General features: G+C 37.9%; 1 protein-coding gene across 3 annotated transcripts in view; it reads left to right on the forward strand.

Annotated features, from left to right (window-relative positions):
- pvrl2l (PVR cell adhesion molecule related 2 like) overlaps positions 1-15,172 on the forward strand; it is a 151,207-nt gene that overhangs the window by 739 nt on the left and 135,296 nt on the right. The window lies entirely within an intron of this gene.

Below are 15,172 nucleotides of genomic sequence, written 5' to 3' on the forward strand. Positions count from 1 at the left end.
GCCACTGACCGTAACCCGTATCCCTTGTCTCGTACTCCATGTTACGCAAGGTGTGGCCTGTCTGTCGTGATCAGTTTTTTTTTTCCTTCTTTTTCTAAGGCTGGAAGACAGCAGGTGTAATTTAAATGTCATACTTAATCACCTGCTTTACAGTTTGAAACTTTATATCTTTTGTTATATGTATTATAATGTATACTTGCGGCAAGAAATGCAACAGGGTTTAGTTGTTAACACTTAGAGGTTTATGACAAGTCTATGTTGCTGACTGTAACCTTATAAAATGCAATGATGTCTGAATTTTATGTAAGTCTTCTGCTATTTTGAGATACCACTGCTATAAAATTGCATTTTAAGTTACTGTTCCCCTTGTTTGCCACACTAGTCTTGCTAGTGGTGATGGTCCTAGACATTTCTTCCCTGGTGGTTTGAACATCACAGTGATTTGATGGCGTCTCAGAGGGGCTGGTTTCCTCTGATAAGGAGAGACATGTCTGCGGTTCAGTCTAAGCCGAGGCTACACTGCAGGACTGAAGCTCTGCACATATTTAAAGACTCAAGTTTCTTGTTTTTGTCAATGTAGTGTGCACTTTACGCAACTAAATGCAGGTGTGTCAACTACAAGATGTCGTTTTTTAAATGATTTGCACAAATACAATAAGAAAGATAAAGGAAAAATAAAGAATAAAAGCCTGTTAACATTAACAATAACTATAATGAAGACACGTCCACACCAACAGACGATAACGTTCTGATTATTATAAGCGCATGTTGCAGTTTTGTTGTCTGCCACTTTAAATTCTCAAGCATTCTGATGGGCTGTCAATGTTTTTGTTGTTCATCAGCTAAAAAAAAAAAAATTCTGAAAGTGATTGCAACATATGTTTCTCTGGGCTGTCATTGTTATAGCTGGGTGTGGATGTCACTATTCTCTTAGAATTAGAATGATTATTAAAACGTTCAATTTATCGTCCTTGGAATGAACAGCACTTAAATGCCAAAAATATGGATGACTTTTGCCTGCTTGTTTGCAGTCTCGCTGTTTCATTGGCTGCGTCTCATTGCTGCTCACCCACTTGTTGGGACAGTGTGCACACCTGTCAACTGGTCGGGCAGGTTTCAAACCAGTTTCAAACCAGTGTGTGCACGCACTTAGTTAACTATAATCCAGATTATTTATCGCATACTAGTTCCATACAATATTAGCTTCAGTCTTATAGTGTGCGCTTGGCTTTTCGGGTACATGGGTAGGGCTAGGAGACTCGAGATGCTGGCAAGGGGTGACTGTAAATGAAGTGTTCCCTCTGCCCATATTTCACATGAAATAAGATGAGCATCTTGGCCATTGGATAAATGAGTTTTGGATGGATGAATCTTGGCACAACAATTAGTCATGCCAAGATTTCAGTGCCGCTCATCTCGCGTGGGTACACTCTGGGGTTCGCCTCTATTAATTTCTTCGCGGGATAAGGCGTTTTACACCTCAGGATGAACGCAAGACTTCTGGTTGCCCATTAATCTTGTTGGTACATGTCAAAGGTTTGTGTATTAGTTCTCAGAGGGGATCTTCAGGGGTGAGGTTAAGGTTCCTCGCAGTTGTCATGGAGACCTCTTTTCATTGGGGATCTGATGGCATCCATCTTGTTTTAGAGTCTTTGAGGGGAGTTTAAAACATTATTGCCGAGTGTTTAATTCAGTTTGGGATCAGGGAAGCACGACAAATGGAAGTAGATACTTTTCTTATTGGTTCCCTTTGGTCTTCCATTACTGTCAGAAGCAACAAATGTCAGAGCGGCGGCAAAGAGCAACTCCCTCACAAAGGCGTGATAATTCCCTTGTATTCCTTTTTTCTTCCCGCCGAACAATATGCTTCTATCTATGCCAACAGGTTTCCAAGAACAAAAGACCTCAGTGTCTGCGTTGTCCAAAATAGAGAGTAGAATGAAACTAACACCTTCACAAGAAACCTTTCTCTGTCTTTCTTTCTGACTCTCACCCACACCCACATTGAGCATGCAAGGGACTAAAATTGCTTGTCTTTGAATGAGTGCCCTTTCCCCGCACCCCTCCTTTTTTTTTCTCCCAGTGTGCATTCAAAGCTCTGTCTCAAGCCTTTGTTCTGGTGGCTTTAGTGATTGGTCGCCCTATAAGACCCTCTGTCTCCTTTTTCTTCCATTGTTTATGAGTGTCTGGAGTGCACAGGAGAGCGTTTTTCTCGGAGTGTGTTGACAAAAAAGTTTCCCCGTCTGTCCTCAATTTACCTCCGTCTCACATGGTTTACACTTTATTGTGGCCCCACTATCTAGAAGCCATTTCCGAGGTCTCTTTTGTAATGTAGATTATATATTGGAAATGAGTGAGTTCCAGAGCATACAAAACCCCAAAATTGTTTGATAGCTGCAATCTTGCTCGCTGGACTTGAAAATATGCTGCAGTCGTAAATGGGGAATCAGATGTTGCCGCATAACAGATGGAAAATCTGTTCTGTGTCTCCGTCCGTCTCCCGATTTATGTGTTTGTCTCACGGCGTGAAAGAGATACTCTCAGTCTCCCAGTCTCTGACTCTCCTACCTCCCTCTTTTTTTTTTCTCCCTTGTTGTCCTCCTCTGCCGCTCAGCACTGATGTGGTCATACGGTGCCGTTAGTGAAGGCCGGAGGACTCCTGGAGGCCAGCCATGCCTTCTTATCACCCACCACTGTGCTTGATAAAATGATGGTTAAAGAGAGGGATTTTTGTGTGTGGGCTCTGAGATCAGCCTTTTCTGTGACCCTGGGCTCATTCAAAGGGCTTTTCCACCCTCTTTAAAACTTTCAACACCTTCATCTTTATCAATCCTTTAAGCAAAGAGAGACAGCCATCTCTCTACTGTGCTGCATTGATGTAGGCTGCCTCAAACATTTTGGTTAGGATTTGTTTTAACTTAAAGGGTTGGTTCACCCAAAAATGAAAATTCTGTCATTAATTACTCACTCTCATGTCGTTCCAAACCCATAAGACTTCATTCATCTTCAAATCACAAATGATGAAGATATTTTTTAATGAAATCTGAAAGATTTCTGTCCTTCCATTGAAAGTCTATTCACCCAAAACTCTGATGCTTCAAATCGTTCATATAGCGATAGTAAAATGAATCGAGCAGTTTAATCCAAGTCTTCTGGGTTAGGGTTAGGGTTATGAGGGTGAGTAATGAATGACAGAATGAAAATTTGGGTGAGCTATCGCTTTATATTAAAATTTGTTTTATAGGTTTCAGCTTTCATTGTATTCTAACCCGATGGGATATACGTTAACAGATGAAATGGTTGGTTAGGACAGTGTTTGCATCACTATATTGAAGTTTTATTTAAAATGTAGTAAAACATTAAGATTAAAGTCCTTATTGACTTCTTTAAAATGTGAATGACAACTGATGTTTGGGTCTTTATATCTACATGCATATTGAATTGGGATTGTGGTGTTTTCTTTCTCACATATTTTTAACCACATAGTTGCCTTAAAATGTTGATATGTTGATTTTCGTATATGCTGTTGTGTCTACGGTTGTCACGGTATCAAAATTTCAGTAGCCGGTACCAATACCAGTAAAATTTCTTGGTACCAAAAGAGCAAAAACTCTTGAATTAGCCTAAGTGAAATTATAAATGTTGTTTTGTCTCATCCGTTGGTCATCACTGTCAATCATCACAGTTTTAGATTCAATTACACATTTAAATATGGTTGTCAATGCAGCAACTTTACAGTGTACTTGGCAGCATGAAAAACTAAACTTGTATCAGATTGTGAATGGGTAATAAACGGAAAGCAAGAGAAGAGCCTCCCTTTATAATCACTTAGGCTCCCAGTCTCTAAAGCACAAGCTCACTGAATTCTGCACTCTTGCGAAAACTCGCGCAAACGTTAAAATAAAAAAGCTGTCTTAATTGTACAATGTATCTCTTATACACTGTGTTGTGTTTACACTTTGTTGGTGAAAGGATTCACAAGCGTGTGGCTCGCTTTGAACAAAACAAAACCTTGTGAGCTTTCAGCTGTTAAGCGGATTCTGACTAGCTTACTGACTAGCACTTCTGAAAGGCCATTGCATTCACACTCTCAACAGATAGGATTGTGATTTACTACAATGCTCAACGTTTGCAAAAACACGCTTTTTTAGGACTGACTGGTACCAGTAATGCTGGACTGGTACGTTTGACAACCTTAGTTATGGCCTTTTATTTGCACAGAACCAAAGCCTAAACCTAAACTTACTTAAAGCATTAGCACTTTTGATTGTTGCTGTGCAAGTGAAAAAATGTTCTCAAGGAAAATGCAAATCTAGTTCTTTGCAGCTTAACGTGTCTTAAAATGCATGTTAGCTGTCCTTTCATCTGTCAGATGTGTTGGTGGTGGATTAAGCACATGAGGCACATAAATGTTGCTCTTTCATAACTGAGAAGACTTAATGGAGTTCTCATTTATGTTTCATGTAAGTGGGAACCTCTCGTTTATGTTTGTTTTTATTGCTCATAGGAGTTCTAGAAGAAACACCTAAATAATTGAGTGTAGAGCTATAAAATTAATGTGGATGGCATAGACTACCAAAGGTAATTTCATCTTGGAAGAATTTGATGAGAAATATGAGTGCATATTAAAATCTCTGACTTTATTAGCTTAACGTGTCCATACATGCAGGTTAGGCGGCCCTCCATCCATCCGCTGGATCGGTGATGGGTATTACGTGTTAACAGCCTTTGCCTGAGCTAGCGCAAACTACGCTGATTCATTGAGATCCTCTTGAGGGCGGAGCTGAAATTGCCTTAATTACCGACTGATCTTCTTCAGAAGCTCTCTGCTTGATTGACTTTCTTAGCCCCACGTCGTTAGCACGGTGCTTTTAATTGTGCCGAAACGCATGCGAATGTGCGCGTATGTCTTTATGTGCTTAATCTACCTTTTTAATAGAAACCACACTTTCACCTCAGCAGACCTCTGTAATTTACAGCCGTGTTAACCTCATTACCAACTATAAATTTGTGTCATTTTAAAAAAGAAGGCTTATAGGATCTAATTTTCTCATCTTTTGCTTTGTCTCTAAGAGATGAATTTGAAGACCGTGTCAAATGCAATTTGCCATTAAATCTTGAGTTAGCCTACACTTGGGGAATGGTGATTTGGGTCTTCACGATCAGTTCGCAAGGAATTGAATTCCAGCACTGGAATGTTTTTGATTAAAAGCTCTTTTCTTTTTTTTAAAAGTCGACAAGTGTGTTTGCAACCCATTTTACTTCCGAATGAAACAATATTTAATGAGGAAAAAAAAAAAGGTGGGAATTGATTGTGCAAGTTGTCACAATTTGATGAAAGATTATGAAGATGAACGTTGTTTTCAGAAAAACATGCACCGATGAACTGTCGACAGTAAGACCATGAGCATGTATTAAGAAGTAAATCGTGTCAATTTTGTTGTTTATTTAAAATCAATTTGAAAAGACGTAGAGAAACGATTTAGATGCAGAAGGATATTCTTTTGCTCCGGTTTTAATATTTTGAGTCCCTTGGGTGATAATCAGGGTGATGGAGAATGACTTCCACTCAGAGCTGATAAACTAAGACATTTGGTGTAAACAAAACAGAATAAATAAATAAGTTTTATTTCCCGTTTGGCTTTTAAGTTTGGTTCTGTGAATTTGAGATGGCAGGCATGTCTCAAGCTGGAAACTTAAACCCTGGAGAGAATTTTCGGAGTTGCTGCCATCCAAAGCTGGTTGAAGGGTGAAAGGCTAATGCTTCTTGAGGATTCTGTGGACCTCCAGTCATGATGTAAGGGAAAATGACTTCCGTGGGGACTTTTCATAAATGTTTATTTGAGCGGCTGACTGTCATGCCTTTGACTTAGTCGTCCTGTGTGTGTGTGTGTGTGTGTCTGTCTCTGTGTTTCTGCTTTTTAATTCCAGCTGACTTGGCGGTTATATAGCACTAGCAGTTTGTTCAGCTTTTTGTAGCGATGGAAATAGCTGAAAGAGGTTTTAGTGACGGAGCAGGAGCAGACAGGCTTCTGCAGACTGTAGAATTGCAGTTTACAGAATCACACTTGTCTGGATACTGAGAGTAGAATCGCAAGATATCCAGCCATTGCTTCACACTCTCCTCAAGCACACAGGAGCTTTTTTTCACAAGCATTTTGTCCACTTCCAGGCACACCTACGTCCTTGCAAATATAGAGACCATACAGGCTTATGTGCAAAGACACCGACATGCTGAAGAAAATCATATTTCTCTGAGGTTTTGCTCAGTTTACATGACATCGTTTTCAACAAAAAACGGACAACTTTTTATGCCTTTTGGTCGTTCTTTTACACGACTAGGGCTGAACGATACATCGAATTTTCATCGTCATCGCGATATGAACTTGCGCGATGAACACATCGCAACAGACAGCCTGACACGATGAATAACACCTGGTTCAGATTACAAGATTTTTGTGTCTGTTACGATAGTCACGGTGTCAGATTACACGATTTTGACTCCTAAAATCTTGTCGTGTCATGGACGAGACATGTCAGACTACACGTTGCTTTCCGACCAGTCATCGCGTGCCGTCACACGCACACATTCACTCGCAAACATTCACTGGCGCACAGTCGCACACACACACACACACTGTCCCTCGCTCACTCACTCGCGCGCACACACACACACACACACATACACACACACTCACTGTCCCTCGCTCACTCACTCACTGTCCCTCGCTCACTCACTCGCGCTAAATCGCGTAATCTGAATAGACGTACAATGTCTATTTAAAAAAAAAAAAAAATGCAGGAATTGTTGTTAGCTATAGCTAACATTCACATTTGAATATTTATCGCAAGTCATATCGTCATCGCAATATTAAACAATGTTATCGCACATCGCAGCTTTTCCTCATATCGTGCAGCCCTATACACGACAACGGCGTTTTGGTGGCCTGAAAACGCAAAATTTTGAAAACGGGTTTCTAAGTGCAAGGGTTTTGAAAACGATACCGTTATCTCCATGTAAATTACAAAAACACACGTTTGTGAAAACCGTGATGTCATGTGCATGTGTATTACGTGTTCAGTCTATAGGCGCGTAGTGTTTCTTTACAAAGTGACATCGCCAACTACTGGCCTGGAATGAATATTACAGCATTTGTAGTTGTTTTCGCGGATCCGTGTGAACGGGATCGTTTTGACAGTGGTGTCATCTGTGAAAAAATGCGAAGGAAACCTTTTCCGTTTTTAGTTCATCGTTGTCGTGTAAACGTACAATAAGTCTCAGATGTAGATAAGTAAAAATTAAGTTGATGGTATATGATAGAGTATAAGGCTATAAAAGTACATGTGAAAATGCATAAAACCAATTATTTCATACAATTTTAAATTTTTGGTTGCAGTCTTTCTTGGTGTCTTTGCAAATCTAATCACATATGCACTATTCGAATGAGATAGATAAGTTTTCCAAATGATGCTTGAGTTATAATTATTAACATCAGATGTTTGTGATTTTATGAACTGATTCAGATTGGATCAGATTGGGATCTCTGTAGTTTTTATTATTAAGATGAGACATTTTTTGTTTTTGGATGTCGGCAATGAAGGTCATTATGTGCTCTGGATGTGCATCTAAAGCCCATTGAAATAAACGACATTCAAATATATAATATATTATGTATATTTGGGGGAAATAATATCAGCTAGGCTCAGCAGTAAGATTTATTTTTCCCTGATTGCCTGTAGTTCACATTGTAAGGTAGCCTACTTTCATTTTATGTTTTATATAACATTTCAATTTCTATTGTATTTTGATTTATTATTATGTATTATTATTTTATATTTATTTTAATTATTTACATTTTTTATTATTAGTAGTATTAGTAATACTGTCATTTCAAGAAATGATTTTCTTATATTTTGCACATGGATAAAAGTTTTTTTTCTAATCAAATGTTCAAGGTTGTTTCCTACAGAAATTTAGCTTTGGTATTCAACTAAGGTTAAAATAATACCCCATAAACACAGACATTCTTATCCAGATGTGAATAGATTTCTCAAAGGACGCCTGCCTGAGTTAGCTGAACAACAGCAGGTAAATGCTCCATAATTTTTACACAGGTTATGTGAGAAAAACAGATGTATTTTGATTCAGATGGAATATAAATGACAAAGTATGCATGCAAAACACATCTTTATAGAGCTATAGTTGAAGTTTCTGCTAGAGAACGTCTCGGATGGCTCCCCTCAAGTCAAAGTCTGCATTTGTTCTCCATTTAATCTCAATTCTCATTTTCCGTCCTATGTGAGGGGTCTCGCAAAGATTGGCACTCTCATTTTCCCTGTTTCTTCCATCCGATAGCTATCTATCTGTCAGGCATAACCTCATGGTGGGTTGAGTGTCAGGCACATTGACACTGCACAGGTGGCTGCTCTCGGATCCGGAGAGTTTCCGAAGCCCAGAAGTTTCCAAAGTTTGTCCGTACTGTCATAACCAACGCTATTCTAAGGCACTCTTATGCCCATTTCTTTCTCTATCTCTCTCTCTCTTTCATTCTCTCCCTCGTCCTCTCACTTTCTCACACTGGCGAGTGTCTCATCCTGCAGCATTTCCCAGAACAGTGATAGATAGAAAGAAAGAAAGAGAGAAGAGCCGAAGGAAATTGACTGTAAATCAGAAGACAGAGGTTAAATACCGCTTCATTAGGAAACGTGGTCTGAATCATAAGAAGGATGTTGAATGTGTAAGTCCCTCTCAGGCTGGAGAAGAAATCATTTCTTGAAATGACACTATTGAATTTGTGGTGAATATGGAAGGCGAAGCTGAAATTCAAGAGATGTTTAGAAAGCAAAATTGTCACTTTTCTAATTCATGGTATGTTAATACTTTAAAATACTGCTGGACCTAGAGTTCAGGGTAATTATAATACATTGACATTTTTTATTTTAATGCCATTTGATTTGCTTTTGGTTATTGTAGAGAAGATAATAATGACCGTTTCCTATACAAAAGTTAATCTATTGTATCACATTTCATTTACTTGAAATGAGAGAAAAGCCCATCCTTGTGAAATATAAGTGCTCTTAATTGTGTTGAATATTGTAATGTACTTTAAATTTAAAAAATATGTTTTACAATTTTTTAACTTCCAGGTAATATAATACTAATGAAATAAAAGCACTCTAAAGTGCATTTATAGAGTACACTTTCATAACTGCTTCTTAACACACTTAAGTACACTTTTAAGTAGTACACTTTTTAATGCTAAATTAAAGGTTTCACTTTAAAGTACATTTTAAATCATTGTTTTAATAATATGTTGTCGTGCTAAAGTATAGAGTAGCTATAATTTTGATGTGTTGACTAACAAAAAGCACATGTTAACTACTCATAAATTTTATAACTGTAGTTTATTAAATATTACATTTTAATTTATTCATTTTAATTTAATATTATTTTTTAAGTGTACTAAATTACAATACATGACATACACATTTCAATAGAAATACCATAAAATGTTGTTGACCATAAATGCTTGTCTGTACAGTTGGCAATATTCGTAATTATGAAATTACAAATTATGTAAAAAAGCACTCTAAAGTTCAGCTAATTATACTCAATATAAATTTAAACTATAATACATTTTCTTTTAATATCAGTTAACATGCAATTGAGTGCCTGAAAACATAAAAGAATATTAAGTGCGAACTGAATGTAAAGTATATTATTTCTGTAATAAGTACTCTTATTAACAGTATGCTAAAGGATTTTTCCACAAGGGTATAGTCTCAAGCAATATAATTTATATATTATATAATATATAATAAGATATAATTAGAATTTCCCATAAACTGGGTTTGCTTCAGGAACCATATTTTATATTTAGCCCTGAAACTAAGCCAGTTTATTGGGTAATCCCATATCATGTTGGCATTTTAGCAGGCTGTTCTTGGATTTCACGTGATTTTATGTATCGCACTCTGTCATTTATCTTTTCATCAGCTGTTTGCCTTCTGGTTAATCACATGACCAGATTAAGGTGTCTGCAGTAGTGCCCATTCATAAACACGCAGTTTCGCTTTCACAATCACATGTCTTCTGAATGTCAACATCAAAACATCCGTGTCCTGTTGCATCCTGCTTTGAACACGTTGCTCAAGTATTAACCTGACTCCCATCAAATATTACTCAACACAAAAAACAAGCTCGTTAAAATATAACATCGCGACCTGTCAGATGTTTCTTTTGAAGTGGCATTATTTGAGTGGCGGCTTGGAAACTTGCATTGAGCTGCAGACATATAGTGTTACACCTGAAATGAGGTCTCTCTGATGAGTCACAATGCCGCAATGCATTAATGCACAAAACTAGACTTGAAAGTGTCATTTTAATGTCGTCTTTTCCCCCCAAATAAAGCTCTTTTTCTGGCACATATTATCACACATATTTCCTGATGGCTTTACTTGAGGAGAGCTAGGATAATGAAGGGAGGTGGGATTTTGCGCTTTGGTGTTCTTGACTAGTTTAGCATAAGCACTGCCGTAGGCCACGTCACAATCGTGACTTATTTAGAACTATTTTTGAAGTCATGATTACAGAGATGAAGCGTGTCCTGATTAGGCTGTGTATATTGTTTTAAGCTCAAATGTTTATGTTAAAATTATTTTCTTGTAACAGTAATTTGTAGATTGTAAGTCTACCATTTGTAGGTTGGTTCTCCAAAAAATGTATGTAAAATGCATCCCAGCCACTCTCAACCAATGGCGTGAGTTTGGGGGTGGGACTATTTGTTTTGTGCAACCAATAAAAGACAAATAGCTGTTTTGGAAAACATGTTTGCAACAGTATTTTATTTTGAAATTCAGTTTAGTCAGAAGCTGCAGAAATTACACAAGGCGCTCTAAGGTGTTTTTCTTTCTTCATGTTCCTAGTCATACTGAGATTCATCTGTGTATGTTAATCCTAAAAATATGGGTTTTTTTTGCAATCACCTGTCATATAGAGACCACTTTTCTCGATCCAATGAATTTCAGATTCATAAAAAGTCATTGTTTTTTTCTTGTTGAATATGATGTTTCACTGTGAAGTAAAATGGGAAACGAATGCAATTTTATGTTTACTTCAATTGGCTGCTTCCAATATTCCAAGATGCGTTGACGCATAAAAGCAACATTTCTTCTTTACATGTGTAAATAAAATGGCATGGCAGAGGCATCGTAAACTTTGCCTTTGGAAAACCAGATGCATGCTGATTGTCATGACAATTTTGTGATAGCCAGGGCTTGTCAAACACCCGCCAACTTGCCAAACGCGGGTGGATTTCAGCAGTGGCGTGTAACAGTCACTATTCTAGCCACTATGGCGGGTTGAATTTTATAAATAATATATACATTTTTCAATTGTAGTATTTGTAAAAAGGCATCTGAAAAAATAAACTAAGGGCAATGTAGTTTTGTCGAAAATATAGATTTTTCGATACATATCGATTCTGAAATATCTGAACCGCTTCCAATACTCATTTTCCACCGAATACGCTATACCAGCTACGCTTTCTCACTCTCTTATCTCTCCGACAGCGAGTTGACACACAAAACTCACGTATATATAGTCAGTTATGTTTTAAGTGAACGTAAACGGTTGAGAAATAAAATGCATACAGTATAGTGGATCCGTACGTCAGGTCTTAAAGTGACAGCAGCCTAATATACCTGCTGACAAATTATGAGATAATATTAAAAATATCTATATGGCAGTTTTTCTCATTGATATCAGAATTGTGGCCAGTGAAAATGTTGAGTGGCTAGTAACTTTGGAAAACTAGTAGTAGCCACAGTGGCTGGTGAGCAAAAAAGTTAATGTCAAGCCCTGGCGATATAGTGATCTCCTCTGCTTTTGGCCGCTCTAAAAGTATTAGTCAACATAAAACCGCATTTGCAGCCCATTTTACTTTTATAAACAGGATATTCAGTATGATAATATAGGGTGGGAAAAATGCATGTCATAAAAAGTGGTCTCTGTGTGACAAGTGTTTGTAGGTGACATTAGCTGAACAGAAAAGTTGTTTAAGAGGCAGATATTGTCTTTAATGAAAGTTTACAAAAAAAGATGCGTTTCTTTGGAATAACGTGCACTGATGAATCATTCCAACCCCATCTCACGGGAAAACGTAACTTTTTTAAAACCGTATGATTATTTGAAAAGAAAATTAAGCATGAAGGTCCACCCCAAACATATGGGCGTAAGTAGATTGTACGAATGAGATCATACAAATTCGCCACCAATAAGCCAAAACGTAAAATAGTTACGAATTGCCATGAGATTGCATTGATCATTCACAACAAGTTTAGTTAATATGGACAATATCTAGTCTACTTATATTGTAAATTTTATGCTATATATTCAGTGTCGTGCTTCCTTTGCCATGTGCAGTTTTCCGTATTACTTGAGGACCAGCATCAAGAAGGCATTTTTCAATCACTTTCTCGACATACTGCATTTTCCCTCAACACTGGTTCTGCGGCGACTCATAACTGAGTCCTTCAGAGATGAGCCCAACAGAATCCTGTCAAATCTTGCTGAGTCTATGCAGGGGTCCTGAGTTGGCACGAGAGCCGGGCCGGTCATGTGGGCGTCCTTGGCATGCCAGGGAGCTGAGGTAGGCCTGGTGCCCTTCCAGATGCCCAGCACTTGCAGGAACGGAGGAGATAGCCAAGACTCGCTGTGCTTGCGTCCTCAGCCTCATGTCTGATGGGATGAGTCACACTCGTGCAGCACAGAGGGGCCTTAACTAGGTGTTTGTGGGAGGTAGCTGTATCAGAATATCTGCTTATAATACCTGCAATAATGAGGATGCTTACGATCAGCCAACACAATGTATGAAAAGTGCAGCTTTTGACTGGCTGATATCAGAGTAGTAGTTGACCAATATGGATTTTTGAGTGGCCTGTTCTGAGCTCTTACTGAAGCATAGTGATTATCTATTGGATGATAGTAGTCACTTTTACTAGCCACTTTCATACTTATTGCAGGTAAATTGCTGTTTTACCTTTCCGGTAAATGTACCACATCTGTTAATCTCACATGCATCCGCTTTCAGTCTTTTATGAAAAGATTTTGATGAAATAGTAGCATATAAATATCATTCATTTTAAACAATAAATTCATGTTTATTTATTTATTTATTTGCATATTTATTATCTTATTAAGGATGCACAATATCGGCCACCATATCAGTATCGGCAAATGCATGTTCATTTTTAATGTTAACGTTATCGGGCCGATAAGAAAATTTGGACTATATATTAAAGCCGATAAGTAATGGATAATTTCCTTCGGCTGCGACACTTCAAATGTGCACTGTTCACCATGATTGATTTGAATTGCTTGAAATATGATTGGAATCATAAAAGGAAAATACAGTTGAGGGCAAACACGTGCAGCGCAAGTCTGTCATATAGGCTATGTACAATTATAACAGCATTTGTTTTTGTGATCAGGCTCTTTTAAAAAAATAATATAAAAATTTGGATTTAGATTAATCTTGCATAGATATCGGTTATCAGCTTTCAAATATAAAGAATTATCGGTTATCGGTATCGGCCTAAATTTTCATATCGGTACATCCCTATCGCTTATTTATTTGTTATTTGCTTGCTTGGTTTTGCATTCTCTTGACTAAAATTAGATGCCTTTTCAGTAAAATTAACTAAAATGAGTAATTATGACTTGATGAAATACTGACTTAATTTTCAAGGATATTTTCTGCAAAGGCAAAATCTTGAACACAAAAAACTGTGTAAAAAGGAACGTTGGTCAAAGCACCCTAACAATGTACGTGATAAAATTTTAATCTTTCATTTTTTTTTCACACATGCAGAGCATCAAAATTCAGCACTTTGCAACTTCTGTATTTCAAAAACACATCGTGCCCACACACAGCCTCTAAACTGAAAAAATCAGTTGTGTGAAAGCAGCTATTGAATACTTTTGTGCATGATCAATTCTAGCACCCATCCCCTCCAATCGCCTGACTCCATTTTGGTATACAAGTATACACTGGTATACACTTGTTGCAATCCAGTAAATTCCCCATACATTTAATTTCTTGTTGAGTATACTGTTGCTCTCCGATTACAGAAGTAAATGGGCTGTGGAGGTCCTTTCATGTTGACCATAATAATTTGATGATGGCAGTTATGTATGATTTTAATTTGACTGAGTATCTCTTGTCTCTTTCTATCTGTCAGGAGCTCTTTAAGGTTTTTCTGTAGAGTGTTTATTTCTGAGTGCCAGTCTTCTCGTTTCTGAGTGATAATGTGTTTTGTAATCAGCATGTCTGATTGCGCTCTCTCTCTCTCTCTCTCTGTGTGTGTGTGTGCGTGTGTGTGGGAACGTGGTGATGCTCTCGGCTCAATACAGGTTACCCCCTCTCAGTCACGCATTCCATTACCATATATGGGCATCAGAGCAAGACGAAGCAATTACTGTCGACCACAGTGTTCTCTCATCGGATCCTCCTCTTCTCGCTCTTCCCCATCCCTTTTATCTATCGCTCTCACTCTTTTCCTTTTTTCTTGGTCTCCATTGTTTCTCCTTTCTTCTTTTGTATGTTCTTCTGTCTTTCGTCTTTCTCCTTCACTGTCTACACCCACATCAATCCCATCACTTTGTTCCTTCCTTCTTAATTTCCTTCCTCCAGTCGTTTAATGCATTCTGATTTGCATACTTACATTACACACTTAAAGGGATAGTTCATCCAAAAATGGAAATTGTTGCATGACTTTCTTCTGTGGAACATAAAAAGAAGATATTTTGAGAAATGTCTCTGATTACATACAATGAAAGTCAATGGAGTCCAATGTTGTTTGAACTTCAGGGTTCTTTAAAGGGTAACTAAACCCTAAACCAACTTTTTTTAGTGAATGATCACACCAAACGCGAATTTAATTATTTGTGCGAGTAGATTACATACAAAGTCAATGCAGAGACGCGAATAGATGTGAATCTGGGCGGCGCGAATGACGCGAATTGGGCGACGTGTTTGCCGCGAAAGCTCGATAATCACCTCAATCGCGTCTTCCACGCAAGTTGAAAAATTTCAACTCAAGCGGAAAATTCGCGTGAAGACGGTGAAATTCACCGAGTTGAGTGCGCCTCTGGATGGTGCTGTGAACCCAG

This window comes from Squalius cephalus (genome assembly GCF_949319135.1).
Source record: "Squalius cephalus genome assembly, chromosome: 8".
Lineage (NCBI taxonomy): Eukaryota > Metazoa > Chordata > Actinopteri > Cypriniformes > Leuciscidae > Squalius > Squalius cephalus.